Here is a 16690-nt window from a genome sequence, read left to right as displayed (position 1 = left end):
TATTGCATTATTAAAAAGAAAGCAAAAGTAGAATCAAAGTTTCACACTCCAGTCAGTCAGTGCAGCCATTTACTTGCGCAGCAGAAATGAAGAATAGAAGGAGAAACGGAACATAAAATCGTAGTCATAGCATAAATCCTACCATCATCAGTGACTCGTACAAGTAAGAAAAAATATCTGGAAGCCGTACAATATGCACTCGAGGCACATAACTGTAGATAAGTTTCAACCAGAACTCTGCATTTTTATTTACGTGACCTTTAATTTTGAAATCAGAATCCCTGTTGAAGGCAATTAGCTGTTAAACCTTTAAGGTTCACAAATTCGTTAGTCTATCCACATGTCTCACAAGAGTACGGTAGCTTGCTAAAAGGGTTTGGGTGTTATACAGCGGTTGTCTTGTTGTGGAGCCATCTTTTAAAGATCAATAGACAAGGTGTAGAACAACGCTTAGATGAGACGAGTTGTAAAGTGGAAGAGGCAGTGCCAGGGGAGTTCCCGCAAAAAGCCTGCTGAACTGCGGAGCAACGGTCCATGTTATGAAATTGTGCTTTAATGTGGTCCAATTTGATACAATTTTTGAAGCATCTGGAGGAACTCTAGAGTAAATACCAGGACGATGTCTCTGGCTATGACTGAATCTCCTGCACAAAGGGGCCTTTGAAAACTCTGGCACGGCAACCAGGCCGCTCCTATCGTCTTTCAAATGGCGAGCAGCAATGGAACGGCATTACTGTGCGCAGAGTCTTACAAAGCGCAGGGCTGCACTAAAAATAACAATATCAAAGTCATGTAATTGCACTGAGGCAAGCAGCTTGCGGGTTATGCGTTTTGCATTCTTGACAAAGGGGGCCCAAGGTCACTCTGGTTTGTGTTCAGGCTCGGCTCGGCTCGGCTCGGCTTTCGCCTGCTGCTCCGGTTCACTTTCATGAGGCAGTTGTGATTATACATACAGTATATTCGATTGTCTCCGGTGGAAGCATCCCGAGACACGTTTTCACAACTCTCAACCATCTTGTCAACCTCCAATAGAAAGCATTTTCGTAATTTATCCAAGGATTTGATGACATGAGAGCATAATTTCAGTCCTCAGAAAGCCCCGACGGGAGAGGAATGAAACGCTGCAGTTAAAAAGTGAAAGTGAACAGCCTGAGCAAAAAGCAGCACAGAAGACTTTCCCCCCTGTGGACGTGTTTTGCTTGACTTCTGACCGCCTTTGGCAAAACCAGGAGGCTCGTCTACCGCTGCGGCGCATCGCGGCTCACCACAGGACGGTGACACATGGCCAGAGTCGACGCTGGCAGAAACTGGAAACCTCCAGCTGCGGCTATCTGGCAATACTGGCAGTAAAAAGAAAAAGCAACAACGACAAGAAAAAAGAAATTTGCTCGGCCTGTTTGAATGCGAAGGGTAGAAGGTCCAGCCAATCATCTGCTTGGAAACTCTTCTCAAGGGCTTTTTGAAGGGTGGATACTTGAGTTAATCCGAGGCATTGAGGAAAGCAGGCTAACATTTGTATGCACGGAGCTGAAGGCGGCGGCCTCGTCGCCGCTGACTAGGGAACGAGTCAGAGTTCAAGTGTGGCCATTAGAAAGCCAAACAGCATCATTACAGCCACAATGCGAGGCCCTCATTATGAGCAAGTATCGGCAGCGTTTTCTTCACCTCGCCTGCAGAATTTTAAGTGAGCCGTGTGAATCGGCCCCTTGCGACGGCTCTCAATTGAAAGCACCAACAAGGGACGTCAGTCTCTTCGTCCGCTACCTTTTTGCTGTTTGTATCAAAGCCCTCGGCTCGCCTTCCTCCTCTCCCCGAAGCATAATGACGACATTGTTCAGCGCGAGCAGCGGCAAGGAACTCGGCAGGGAAAAATGTGGAAAAGGGGAAGCTACAAAACTGCGTAGCCGGAGTTGGAATTGTGCGCTTTATTAACGCTTTCCCTTTTCATTGAACATGACAGCTTTTGCCACAGGAGGACTATTTACAGAGGGCTTCCAGCGCAGCGTACATAAAACAGCCGGCGGAGCAACAATGGGAAATGGCTGAAGATGCAGGCGGACGGCCGGGCCTTGATCGTATGAATGAGTTGCTGTCAGCAAGGTCATGGAGGCAGGTCACGTGGGCGTCATTCAGGGCCGTTTCAGTCCTTTATGATTATCATACTTGTTCAGTTTTATGGCTCCTTGCAAGTCCTGGCTTGAAAAATATGGATGTGCGCACTAAAATCACACTAGGCTACATTAACCAACTAATACTTAGAATTTTAAAGGGATCTTTTGGCACAAGATGGAACATAAAATGTGTTTTGGTCAGAGAAAGTTAAAAACTGTTGTTTCCTTTTGCAAACAATAGGCATGCACATACAGAGAGAGAGAGAGAGAGAGAGAGAGAGAGAGAGAGAGTGAGAGAGAGGGAGAGAGAGAGAGAGAGAGAGAGAGAGAGAGAGAGAGAGAGAGATTGAAACACAAACTTCTGGAAGCCTTTTGTTATGTAATGGCATCATTTCACAAAGTCCAAACAGGTCCATGTTACTGGCTAACGCAGATAGAGTGGACCAAGTTTTTATGTATAAAGAGTACATATGTGTATGTATGTATACATATATATATATATATATGTATATATATATATATACATATATATATATATATATGTATATATATATATATATATATATATATATATATATATGTATATATACATATATATATATATATATGTATATATATATATATATATATATATATATATGTATATATACATATATATATATGTATATATATATATATATATATATATATATATATATATATATATATATATATATATGTATACATACATACACATATGTACTCTTTATACATAAAAACTTGGTCCACTCTATCTGCGTTAGCCAGTAACATGGACCTGTTTGGGGTTTACGGACTCTATCCCGACATCACAGCTGGTATGTGAAAGATGTGAGAGGAAAAAAACATCACAAAACTGGGTTTAACATTAACCATGTTTGCAATGTGTTTTTTAATCACAAGATGCCACTAAATCTTACACGCTGAGCCTTGAAAGCAGGCGAAGCGAAGACCGATCAGCCCTCTGGACGTGTAATAGTGAAGCGATCCAGAAACATGTAAACGCAGACAGATTTAAACGGATTAAAGGACTGGCAAGTGGTCCACCTCGCATTACGTCACAGCTGAGTTATAGCTTCATTCACCAAAGGATTTAAGATCAGATGTGAAATAATCTACGAGTTGCCGGAGAGACGTTTAATCGAAGATTGATGCAAGAATGTAAGAAGACCTAGATGAACCTCTTTCCTCTTACAAATTGTCCTTCTGGTCTTGTTAAAAGCCCTCGTGGTTTTGGCTTGGACGCAGAAATCGTTATAGATAGAGCATTACAGCGACCGGCTGGGTGTCAACTGAATGAAGTCAAGCCTCACGCCCAGGGTCACAGTGGGGGGAAGAAACACTAAATTTATCTTCCGTTTTTCTGTTGGGTTTTTTTCCGCTTTGCCTGTGTTGAATGAGTCAGTGATATTATCAGTGTGGTTTGAGATTAATGTGCTCGATGTCCAGGGTGAGTCAACGAGGGCTCCGGAGACGGCGCGGCAGATTGTCTGCCGCAGTTCAAACCCCAGAAGGAAGGGACGTCACTCACACTTCCACCTCTGCGGAGCCGCTGCCCAGGTTCCAGGACAGGAATTCTAGAGAGATTCCGAGGCAGGCGCTGCCCTTCGACTTCCACCTCGGGGGCTGAGTGGGAAGTCTGAGCGAAGTTCAGGCCCAGACAGCTGACAGAGCTGTCCCTGCTATTTGACCGACTTAGTGCATGAATCTTCATTCTTCATCCCGTACAACCAGGGATTAACTTGGTAATATGAAAGTAGGTGCCTCAGACATGGCGAGAGCAAGAATCCCGAGGACTTATTCAAATTTATTGGTCCGGTTTCCAACATTAAAAGTTGTGTTATTGATGGCAGCCCTGGTGGGCTTTTAAAATACAGCCTCATGTTTTCAGATCTGGTCAGACTGAAAATATACTGCTGAGTTTCGAACCACTCCGGCCTTGAATTCTGCGGTGCAGTCCATCTGTCTGTTGGAGCTTGATTTAAAAGTGTCTCCTATGAACAATGCGCCGGCTGATGTCATGCTACTGCATGATAAATGCCACTGGAGCCGATTCAAAGGGCGGATCGAGCTGGCAGCCAATTAAGTTGAACACAAACTTCCCATGGCTATTCAGACAGCGGACATTTTTCAAAGATATGGGGAGCGCCGGTCACAAAACAGCCTGTAAAGCATCCAGAGCGCGACACTCGAAAGCCTCGGTGAAAGCTGACGTCTAACTGAGAGTGACAGGGAAGCTGCACCCGCTTGACGTGCATTGTTGCAACTTCTGAGGGTTCCGTCGTCGTGTTTTCCTTGTCCCTTCAAAGAATCAACAAAAGAAACAGCTGAGGAGGGTCGGTGCGTAAGTAATCAATCATTCCGACTTTTCATTTTGAAAGTTTCTCCTTCTTCCTCTCTGTGTTTTCTAACCCACCCTCCCTACTCCCACCCGACCGGCTGGATGGCTCAGATTTCTAATCTTAAATCTCCTCTCCCCCCTCATCACCCAACTTGCCAGCCTCCAATAGAGAGCATTTCAATTCACAAACAGTGCTAACCATGTTTCTTTTAGTGATCCAGAAAATCAGGAAGCAATGGCTGCACCAGCTGCCTTATGGAAGCACAGAAGAAGACAGGAAGCAGCCGCGAGCCCGGCTGCTGCTAAAGAGGTTAGCCGCGATGCTACAATGGAGAGGAGTTTTATCAGAAGCTGATTGCCGTGGGTTAAACAAGTTGTAACAGAGCATCTTGGGTCATTGAATGTGACGCAAAAACGCTTTCTATGGGTTCTTTATTAGTTAATGCCATGCACGTCTATGGGGTCAAAAGTCATCTTTGTCCTAGAGACATGGGACCACTTGCAGATTCATTGGGATCCCTCAAGACACAGCCACGTCAAATTTGGCGCTTCTAGACCCAAATTTATTTGGGGGGTGGGGGGGCATGAAAAATTTTCTTCCTCCAAGGTGGGGCATGACAGAGAAAGTTTGAGAACCACTGAGTTAAGCTATCCAAGAGATAACATTCCGTCCCCTGCGCACTACGCAAGTTTCCACGTTGGCTCGCCACTAGCTCACTGACCCAGCTCATCTGTCGTGTGTCTTGGAACGATGACAGAGGTCCCCAGTCAAAGTCAAGGTCAAGCATCAATCAAATTTAGCGGCTAAAGTGGGAGGATGGGAATGTGCAATGTGAAATGTGCGCTCCAGTTACCCAACATCCCCTTTATCAGCGCAGCAGAGAAAAAACATCTCACACACTCAACCCGCGGGAAGTGTTAACTGATGACTCTATTCATCACTGAGACGTAACAGGAAATGAATAATGCAGAGCTGAATTAGGTGGGATGTTTATGGAAAATGGGGCAAAGGAGAGATGTTGCCGAGTTCACGCTGGCACCAAACAGCCGTGTCTCCAGTGGTTGGCCATCTAAATGGAGCGTGTGCAATTTGAACGCTTGCAACTTGAGCGAGGTTGAGCGAGAAAAAAAAAAAAAAGCCAAAAGGTTGTTTTCCCCCATTTTAACGACAGTTTTAGAGTTAGAAAAAAATATTGTTTTCTCTTGCCTCCACCTTCAAATGCTCCTCTTCTGACGAGTGTCAGGCGAATCTTAAATGAGTGAGCTTCATTTTTGAGGCCAGACCCGTAAAAGCACAATTCGCACTTTCACAAGAGGTGTTAAAAACTCACTCGCTTGACTCCGTAATTGCTTCCAGAGGGCCTCGCCATCCTCGAGACATTTTTAACCGAGGCGCTGTCAACAAAGCCGCTCAGAATGTCGGTCAAGTAGAAAGTAAACGATACATCTGAAAATGACTCAGCCGTTGGTTAGCTGCGATCTCAGGGCTCTGCTCCGCGGCTTTCAAAAATCGCCTCTTGCTGGTCTAGACCTCCGCAAAAACATCGGGGTTTACAGAACAAACAGCTGCGGCGCAAACCTTGATTTTCTAACACTAAAAAACAGTTATTTAAATATTTTTTTTCCTCATGCCGCCCACCCGACGGTCTGACCACACACACACACGCACTTGGGGCGAAGGAAAGATTTACTGAATTGAGAGTTGTTTGGGCATTAGACCCCAGTCACTGTTGAGTAATGCAGGTTAGGGTCTGTTTACTCTCTCTGCTGGGAATGGATGAGGCATGAACCACATTTTGCTGGCTGATTCACTGATGACACGTGCCTTCCAGCCGCCAACACGACGGCACATCAATTCAGCACAGTGCTGCGGTTTGAGTCAGACTAATTGCTCACTGCCTTCTTTTTTTCTTTCTTTCTTTCTTTCTTTCTTTCTTTCTTTCTTCCTCTCTTTCTCTCTTTCTTCCTCTCTTTCCTCAAAGCTGTCCTCCCCCTTCCCATACGTAGCGCTCGGCTTCATGCAACGTCCACGTGTGGTGACTGCTGCAGGCTCAGGCCTCATGCTTGGCTAGCCGCGAGCCGAGAATCATGTGCTTTCCCATCAGCGGCGCTTAGGTGAATGAAAAATCTTCTTCGCTGCCCCCAATTAACGGCGAAGGTCGAGCGCCAGAAAGTTATGATTCGATTTAACCCCCCCGCATGAGCTCAATTTGACCCGAATAGCTCCCCATTAAGCATGATAAACTTGTTATTTTTCAATCCATTAAACCTTTTCCCCATAGTCCATTTAGTCGGAACAAACCTTTGGCCTCGCCTTAACCTGTGATGCCTTTGCAGCGAGCGTCCTACATGGAAAAGATTAAAAAAAAAAAGAAAAAAAAGAAGAGGGGGTCGGGAAGGAGGGGTTTACACAGTCCGACAATCAGCTCGAGGTGGCTTCAAAGTGTCGTCTGCCACCAGGCTTTTGCTAATTATCAGTCGCCAGGGGTCAAGAAGCTGACACCAGCAGCAGCAGGCTAACAAAGAGCAAACTTCAGTCTGGATGGTGCGACTGCCATCAATGAAACCTTGTTGTGATGGTGGGATCCGAGGGACGGGGTCTGAGGGGAAGAGTGGGCGTGTGAGAGCTGGTGTTGCCAACTTTCACTCAGAAAAATAAAGGAGGAATGCCACATGACCATCACAGGCCAGTGGCTCACCAGTAGTGGTAAATCATCGTAGCCTATTCTACGCAAGCTACGCAGCCAGTACAACGACGCAGATTACGGTTTTGAACACAAACTCTATGGAAACCAACATGAGTTTGCGTCGAAAATAAATTTATGCTCAAGACAACTCAGAAATACGGGACCAACCCCGTCCCGTATCGATTCAAAACGGCACGCACCACTTCATCGTCTCATACGGGACAATTCTGTATTTTAAGGGACGGCTGGCAACTTGTGGAGGAAGCCCCCTTTTGACTGCGCTGACCTGTTTGCAATAGCCCATCTTTCATCTTTACTCCAATCACTCACTCACACACACACACACACACACACACACACACACACACACACACACACACCACCACCACCACCACCACCACCACCACCACCCCGGGCAGACAGACAACAGGACCCCTCTCTGACAGATGTTCGGGAAAGCTGCCCCATTCATCACGGCACTTTTGAGGAATCCCTTTGAACCGCACGTTTTTGTCCTTAAATCGAATCTTAAAACTCGAGCTCAACGACACTCGCTCGTGGGCCGAAAGCAGATGCTTCTGCTGGACAGGGAGGCGGATTATTAAGAGTGAGCGCTCCGTGTCTACTAAGTAGGAATCAGTTTTGCTAAACGTCTTTCGTCACTGTCCAGCTTGTAAATCACGGCCCTGAGGAGAAGCCGTGCGCTCGGACCTGCGGTTATGCAACCGCGCCCCTCCCCATCCCCCCCATTTACGGCTCGGTCCAGTTTACACACACTCGCTCAACAGGCACACACATGCACAAACAAACAACAACAGGCGTGTTGTCAGTGGTGTGAAATCATGAATGGATGGAACTGCTGATTCCTCCGATGTTCCCATGCTGCTGCAGCAGCAGCGGGTTTTAAATCAACTCAGCCAGAGCGGGAGCAGGCGTCGGGGGTGGGGGGAAGAAAACACAACAAGAGGCGTCGACAAGCTTAAAAACAAGGAAAGTCAACCACAAAGTATGAATTTCCCCAAATACAACAACAACAAGGGGAGATAAATAAATAAAGAAAGACTAAGCGCGTAGCGGGAACCGCAGAATGCATTCTGCCTTTTGTTAACATTCCAGTTCACTGTCATGTAAAAAGTGTTTATATGACTGCAGGCCGGCCTGCCGGTCCGGCTCAGTTTTATACTGGAGCGCTCCGTGGGGAGCAGGAAGAGAGGCCCCGTGTGTCCACAGCCGCGTCTCCTGAGCAGCACTAAGCACTCAGCAGGCTTCAAGGGCGAATGTTCATTAGGGAGCCAAGTTTTAATAAGCCCGCAGACAGACATGCTGCTAAACAGCCTCAAGTGCCAGGGGAGGTGAGTTAACTTCTCCTGCCGATCCTCGTGACTCCTTCGCGTGGCACCGCCGGCGGCACGTCGACGCAGAGGACCGCGCGGTCGCCTGTGACGCGCGTCAGTCCAGGCTGTCGGCTCGGTGAAGAGCATTCGCAGCTGACTTTTTGAAGGGCAACCATTCCACTCGGCTCTCCATTACCGACTCCGGTGGAGCGGCCTCACATGATTAATTATCCCCGGAACTCTATAGATCTCCAGAAAATGACATAATAATAATAATCCCTTTGTTTGCAGCCTCCTGCAAAAATACTCAGCTGTAAAGTTTCGTGCACCTGCCCCACGTTTGGAAGGAAACCAAAACCAAGTGGAGGTGTTGGCTCAAATCTGGGTGAGGAATGAATGCCCTCTATGACATCACAGAGAGCAGCCAAAGGATGGACTTTGGCTCACAGGTTACAGACACTTATTATTGGTAGACAACTGGTGCAGTGGTTTCCTATGACCTATGAGTCTGCTGGCTTAAACGGTTTGTTTGTAAAACTAAACACATCCAACTACACAATTTATACCTGTTACATAATACCAATACTACTTCCACTTGAACATTCTGAAGAGAAGGAAGCACTTTACACTCTCCAGACTGTGCAGTCACACCATTGGTGTGCAGTGCAGTGTATACAGACAGGCTTTAAGCGATAAAACCTATAAACGCTGCTGCGAGCCTCCCTATAAAGCCTGAAATATTCTGGGTTTGTTTTCTCTCTCTTCCTTTTCCCAGTGTGAAAATAAGTTGCACTTTAGCAGATGTAGCGTTTTTTTTTTTATGTGTTGGACACGTCCTTGGCATGCTGACTCGCAAGTTTTCAATCTCTGCCTGGGGCCGAGCCAAATACAGTAACGGCTGGCTCGAGCATTTCTTTGACAGAGACATGAGAGCGCCCCCTCTTCTCCGTCTGACTCGATTTTTCCCAATATGAATATCAGAAGGGGCCGAGCCATCGCAGCACAGCGCTCTTGGAATACAGACATTGTTTAAAATATGTCACCAGTTGCTCATATTCAATGAACGCAAAACAATCTGCAACTGGAGCGATCCATCGTCGGCCGCCAGAGCAGCGCTTTTATTAAAACGAATGGTATTATATTATGCAACGGATCCAGAGATAAGGGCGGGCCTTGCACAATGGAGCAGTGTTTCTATGACTAATGTGAGAAGACACTGGCGACACACAATGTAATGCAACATTCGAGCGCTTCAAGGTTGCGCTGTATCACTTTTTGCTGTGGATGTGGGGCGAGGCGGCGCGATAAGGCTGCCACGAAGCGCTCTCATGAAATCCAGCAGACGCTCCCGAGCGGACGAGTTCTAACGGAAAGACAGGCGAAGCCACTCAAGGACAAGGAACATGATAAAACTATCGGCCTGCGTTGAGCTCAGCTGGAGGAACCAATCACAGCGCCTGTGCATTAGCGCTCCCGTGCCAGAACCCTGGAAATAAATCTGTTCAGAGTGGGATGTTCAGAGAAGATCACGAAACACATTTTGGCGGAAAATTCTCCAACATTTTTGCGTTCCGCTCCCTTTTCGCCTCTAAAGTGCTGTGAGGGATTTTTCAGAATGGACAAATGTGGAGCGCATTAGAGACCTGCAGTGCATACCCGTAAACAAACCACTTGCTGTTTGTTGTTTTTAGATTGATTTAGAAAATTTTCAAGTCCCCCACCATCACCGCCCAGAAAATCAAACGGATTCTGTGGCAGTGAAACAAAACATGGGCCACAGACGTCAGTCAGCGTTACCGTCCGCTGACTCACGCCGGAGCCTGATGTGGTTCAGTGCCTCTCGGCCCTACTACCGTTTCCCAGCACCTCTTTCGGTTTTCCCCAGCCGGATTTCGCCTGATGGGAACTCCGCCGGTCGCCGCCAGTGATTGATTTGCCCCGGCCATCTGCCCGCCGTTTAACAGGAAGGAGCGTCGGCGAGGGGTCAGCTCGGCTCGTCGAAACCGCCGGGTCGTCCGTGGGGATGATGAATAGTGCCGTGCTGGGTCACTCCTCTAATGGCGGACTGATCAAGAAATTCACTGGAGGCGTGCGCGAGGCCAGGCCACATCTGGCCGCAACATGGGGAATGTTAATCACAGTCGCGGACAGAAAATAGAGCAATCTCCTTGTCACACAACACCCAGGAACTCTTGTCGTTGCATAACCGCCTTTATTATATAATTTTCATACTTAACAAAAATAAAAATCGAAAAAGTGCTCTCTAATTTATGTGGCAGTAAATACTGTCCAGGGTGTCTGTACGTTTTTGGCAAAACCACATTCTATTAGATCAAATGTCGGGACTAATCTGACCAATCTTGTCTGACCGCACGTTAATTCAGTGAATAAATCCCAGTTCCTGGCTCAGTGTCGGGAGTCTGACAGAGACCCTGTGGCAGGGACGTGCAGCTGCAGCTGCAGCATCTTGTTTGGTACCACCGTTGGCAACATGACTCTCACTCAGTATATAAAAGAGGCATACAATGAATGATCGTAAACGTGAGCGGTACGACGACAGCAGAGCGAAACGTAAAAACAAGGCTTGCTATTTGCAGGAAAGATGACACAGAACAGCAACGGACGACAACAAAGCAAACGGACGAGTCGATGAGTTTATGATCCATACTTGAGGCCACAGCAAATTCTATTCAGCATATGGTCCAACGACTTTTTGTCATTTATTTTACTTGAAGTATAGCATGTTTTTTTTTATTTGGAACAAGTGCAACCAGAGCAGAGTTGGCAGTTACATTAAAGTAAAATAGAGGCCATGTGTAGACGTCTTAAACTTACAGCTAACAATGCATGATGCAATAATAAGTGGAGTCGACCCTTGACACTGATAGCCTGAGGATGCACAATGACAAGTTTTCATTTCTTCAAAGCATTTGATCCGTTAAAATTTCCCATTTGAAACATGAAACTGGAACTGTTTATTCGACAGTTCACTGGCTCATCTAGTTCCTGTTTTCTGCTACAGGCCTAAAGCCCATTGAGAATTTTGAAAGAGAACAAAAACGGGGAGTCAAGTTGATGACGCAACGGCCAGTCCGACGTGCATGACAGCGGTGCAGCGACACGCTGCGCTGAAAAGGCTTGGCCGCGTCCGCCGGCCGCCTCCTGTTTGTCCAAACACAGCAAACAAATCAGCAGCAGGTCAGCTCGTCTTTCCTCCCTCCATCAGCCGGCGGCAGGGCCATATATTTTCTCCGAGTGACCTCATGCAGGAATTCCACGTCAACGAGAACCTCCCTCCCTTTCAAATCTCCTGCGCTCTGTTCAGCTCGCGTATCTGCGAAAAAAAAAAAAACTAAAGCATCAACGCGGCCTTTGTTTTCGCACGACTCCTCGGGTAATCGCTCACCGCGGCCGCCAGTCAAACTTCCGCCTCTTTATGACTTCTCCGAAAATACTCGCCGAGCGTGAGTCATAAGAATCTGAATCTAAACACGTTGGTGAAGTCATGTGTCAGGGAACAGTTTTTCACCTCACACGCTTCGAAATGTGCATTTAAAGTGTTGCTTTGTCACGTCCCCGGGTGTTGCAGTGAGGTGACCCTTGGCGGGGGCTCCCTCTTCACGGCCTGCTCTCAATCACTCACCAGAAAAAGGAAAATACACGGGCAGATCCTGGCGTCGCTCACACGCCCGGAGCAAAAGCAAACACTCTTGGCCGTGTCGGCGGCCTCTCCCATGTCCTCACTTGTCTCTGGCCTTCGGTGCCCAACCCCAGCGCGTCCTGAATGGTATCCTCATCATCCCACACTGGGTGGCTGACACCCTCCGACAGGAAAGGGACGCCACAATGCCAACGCAGTCAGAGCGAGAGAGCAAAAAAAAAAAAAAAAAAAAGGGCCCTGGATGAGTTACATCATTTCCCGTCACAAGGCCTGAAGTGCACCTGGAAGGTTCAGGGTCTGCAGGAGAAAAGATTTACGTACGAAAATTTCAACTTTACGTCCGCTGCGGCCAATTTTTGTCTTTTCTTTTACGTGACTGTCAAAACACGTTGTGTCAATCTGGTGTTCATGAGAAGGAAGCCGATAAGGAGCAGAGGCCTGCCGTCTGAACTGACGGCCGAGCACGTTTTGGAAGCGCCGTCCGGGAGGATGCGTTCAATCTTCCTGTCAGTCGGAACAGATACACCCTCGTCTTCCTTTCCTCACAGCGGACCGACCCGTCTCTTGGCACCGGGTACGATCACGCTTCCCTCTGTCAACGTTTTCCCAGCAGGTGTGCCTCTCATCTCTTTTTTTCCTGTCCTCATCACCTCTGACTCACGAAAGCACGAGCCAGTTCCCCTGGAGTGGGAGTTTGAGTGTAAAGCTCAGATTAGCGAGTCAGCCTCTCTGACCGGAGATAACTGTGCTACCATTGTATTGTGTATCAGTTAGTACAGTGCTACAGTAACTTTGCTACCAAATTCCCTCATCTATTTAATCAAAAATGAACAATAAAAACTTACACTCCTTAATACATTGACCAGACCAAAAAACTTCTGTCAGACTGTACGGCCAAAAAGAAAAAAGAAAAAGCCCTGTTATATAATCATGGTTCCTCTGCTGATAAACTGACTACCTTTCCTTGTATACAGCTTCCTTACTTTTGCTGTGGAGACTGTGTTTGTGAGGTCCTCGTGTCAACAACACAACAACTCCCCCGTCAAGCCTTCGGAGAAGTGTCGGCGAGCTTCAAGCTGTTTTTCTAATTTCAAACCCCCCCTAAAGTTGAAGCGTTCGTAGTGTAAACCGGACGGTGTGCAACGTCCGGGCAAGAGGGTGGGGGCAGCAGTTGGTTCTGCGTCGGGCCCTCCAGCTGTCGGCCCTCAGGTCTGAGGATCGTTTAAAGCAAACAGCTCGGCCGAGAAGCTGCCCTTTCATCCATCCATCTCCACTTTTCTTCCTCTGAGCGACCGTCAAACAACGTTACTGGGTCTCCAACGCCGTCTGCTTACGTGTTGTTTAACTCTGGCAACCATCCAAGGATGGCCTGCGGTCTTTATCAGTCAAGTGACCGACAAAGACCGATTGTTTCCTTTTTCCCTAAACAAAAGCAGTGTTTCAAACACTACTGAGAGAGAGGGAGAGAGAGAGAGAGAGAGAGAGAGAGAGAAGTTGCCTTTCCATTAGTCTTTCGCAAAATAAAAGCGATATTTCTAAAATTTCAACAAAGCACAATTGCGATTTGCAGGTGACCAACTTTTTATTGCGATATTTATGTTTTGCGGAATTCTAGGGCTAACGGAAATGGAGCTACTGAGAAAAAGCGAGAGAGAGAAAGAGAGAGAGGGAGAGAGAGAGAGAGATGTTTTTCCTTGTGTAACGGCCTTCCGGTTTCTCAGCTGCTGAGGCACCGGAGCGCCCGTGTGGTCGGCACCTTCGCTGCACTGCAGACCCACTGCGAGCTGGTCAGCGCGGGTCGGCTCAGGCGGGAAGATGGCACATGTGTGGCCCAGATGTGGCTACTACTGGCGGCCGCACAACAAATTGTGGCCTGCCGAGTCCGTTTAAAACACAATCCTCTATCTGGAGAAAGTATGAATGAATGAATGAGTGACTGAATTCCCCCCCCTGCCAGGGTTGACGAACTCTACGGCTACGCCCGGCAGAGAAATATGACTCAAAGCTGTGGAGTTTCCACGCGATGATGTGGCCCCCGGTGTGCGCGCACCAGCACGGTTGTTCATTCAGATGGGCTGCCTGCAGCGGGTCCACTAGTGTGGCGCGCGGCTGCACATAACTGAGGTTTGTTGGGTTCAGCCACAAGAGAAGGGTCACGATGAGGCATCGGGGTTCCTTCAAACATTAATCTGATACAAACGCTGCCTTTCAAATAGAGGTTGCGCCGCCCGCATTGTGCTGTAACGTGATACACTGAAGGATTCTGAGGGTGATTAGTCATCATCTACTTAGTGTTTATTTTAAATTCCTTGTGTTACAATCATTTAAGATTTTTCATCCAGGACTGTGTTGGGGCCATTTCACAAATAACTGGGGAAACTTAGCCCTCTGTTTATAGCCACTCGCATAAACTGATACTTTGTTCACATGAGAAGAGAAGGCAGATGCCACTGGCATGGAGCAAAACTGCTGGGGGGGGGGGTGAAGTAAATCCTGAATGAATGTGATGTCACATCCTCGGCGTGATTGCCGTGGTGACAGCGGAGGGGTAGCGGATGGAGGGGGAGGGGCATCTGTCAACCACTTGGCCGCTTTGGCAGGAGGGTTGACGCAACAATGCAACAGAGGGATACGAGTTCTGAAAAGTTTACCGACGGTGAATCTAATACAGCTGCACGTCCCAGCAGGACGTCCACCCCATGAATCTTAACTTCCCTCCAACGTCGTATATCAAGCAGACAGCCATCAGCTGGGGGACACTTAATCTCCACCCTTGCACTTTTTCCAAGACCGCTTACGGCTCGTAAGCTCCCGCTCGTCTCGGGGCCTCGGCACCGCCGACATCTTGGCAGCCGGCGTATTGATACAGGAATGTGTTTTAATGAGGCCCTTTCATCTGCGAGCGGCGGCTCATGCGTGTTGTTCCTGCCTCGGACCGAGCGGCGTCCCGCCTCGCGTGTCGAGAGCCAGGTTTCAGCAGTTGTGTCACGGCGGACTGGCTGAAGGAGCGGGGCGTCTGCGAAGCAGCGTTAGATTAGGAGAGCGAGCTTTAATCAACAGCAGGAGCCCCGATCCTTTCACTTTTTTTTTTTTGTCTAATTGCACCGAGTGGCCAGAGCCATGTCATCGCGGCCTTGCGGGTGTTTCCCAGATAACGCAAAGCTTTTGCGTGGAGTTGAGTTCCAGACTAGAGCAGCGGTGGGAGAGGATACGGCTCAGACACACGGCCCTTCGCACGGCAGCCGGGCCACTCTGAGATCTGAGCTCTGAAATCTCCCAAACCTGCAACAGGCAGTGTTTTCAGTCGCTCTTAAATCTCTATCTGTCTCTTAAAGGTCCAGTATGTAAAACCTGGCTTGATTTATGATTTTTATATTGGTAAAAACACAATATACTGCCCATAAATACATCAATTAATATCTGTAATCGCAGTGTTTCTACCCTTAGAATGGTTCTAATATATATAATAATATACAAGCAAGGGTCTTGCTCCGAGTTAGTTGCTAGACAATCCAGCATGCCTGACAGCGTGTTTCATAATTAGGGTGACTGCTCGTGTTTTCAAGTAAACCAACGAAGAAGAAAGTGGACGAGGTATCCAGGTTTGGGTGTGCAGGCCACTGTAGTTTACAGGCAAGCTCAGGAGGGGGTGAGGGAATGAAAGACCACTGTCATCTAAAGTGTAACCACTTGATATCGCTGTTTCTTCTTCAAAATCTGCAAATATTACACAGTTTTAAGAAAGGTCAAGTTTTGATTCTACAGGCTAGAGTTCTGCAGATGAACTGGACGTGAAAGCCACAGGACGGTAATTTCATATTAAAAGAAAACAAAAACCGGAGCTGTGGGCTTTTCTTCTGACTGGTCAACAAGCTTTGACTTCACTCCCGCTCGGCTTCGCTCAGCGACATGCGGCTCATGTCGCACCAATAGGAGGGCGTGGAGCTCCCTCCAGCTCCCTGGGTAGCATTAAAGCAACAAACCTCACCGGCCTGCCTGATGAGTTTCACCTCTCCTTTCCAAACGCTTCCTGCGTGCGCTTGAACTGGACGGATACAGGAGACAAATCTGGAGGATTTGGGGAATTAATCCATGTGGCGTCAGACAAATCAGACCATTAAGCGGTCGCTCATTTTGAAATTAGAACGAAAAGCCCCTCTTCCCTTCGCAGTCTTGGTTACTTTGGACCGACTCTGCGGAGGATCGATGCGTGCGGGGGCCTGGACCGAAGTGTGAAGGACCCTTCAGGTCTGTGTTACAGCCCCGCTGAAGCTGATGCAAACCCTCTCAGGAGATCTTCAGCATCAACTCTTTCTCCCTCTCTGCTGTGGCGATGCTTTCCTGTCTCCCAACAACCCTGATTAGGACTGGCCTCTAAATTGGCCCAATCATCGCAGATGATGAATACCTTGCAGCCAATCCAGTTGGCAGCTAATCAGCGGCGTCCAAGTCTGGTGATGAGGAGGAACCTGGACGTTGGGGATGGGAAGCAGACAGCTCAGGAAGGAGCGAGATCAGTGGGAACTTCCCAGAGACCT

The sequence above is a fragment of the Nelusetta ayraudi genome, unplaced genomic scaffold (genome assembly GCF_046127955.1).
Source record: "Nelusetta ayraudi isolate G7.1 ecotype Tasmania unplaced genomic scaffold, CSIRO-AGI_Nayr_v1 ptg000007l, whole genome shotgun sequence".
NCBI classification, from domain to species: domain Eukaryota; kingdom Metazoa; phylum Chordata; class Actinopteri; order Tetraodontiformes; family Monacanthidae; genus Nelusetta; species Nelusetta ayraudi.
This window is presented reverse-complemented; position numbering follows the sequence as displayed.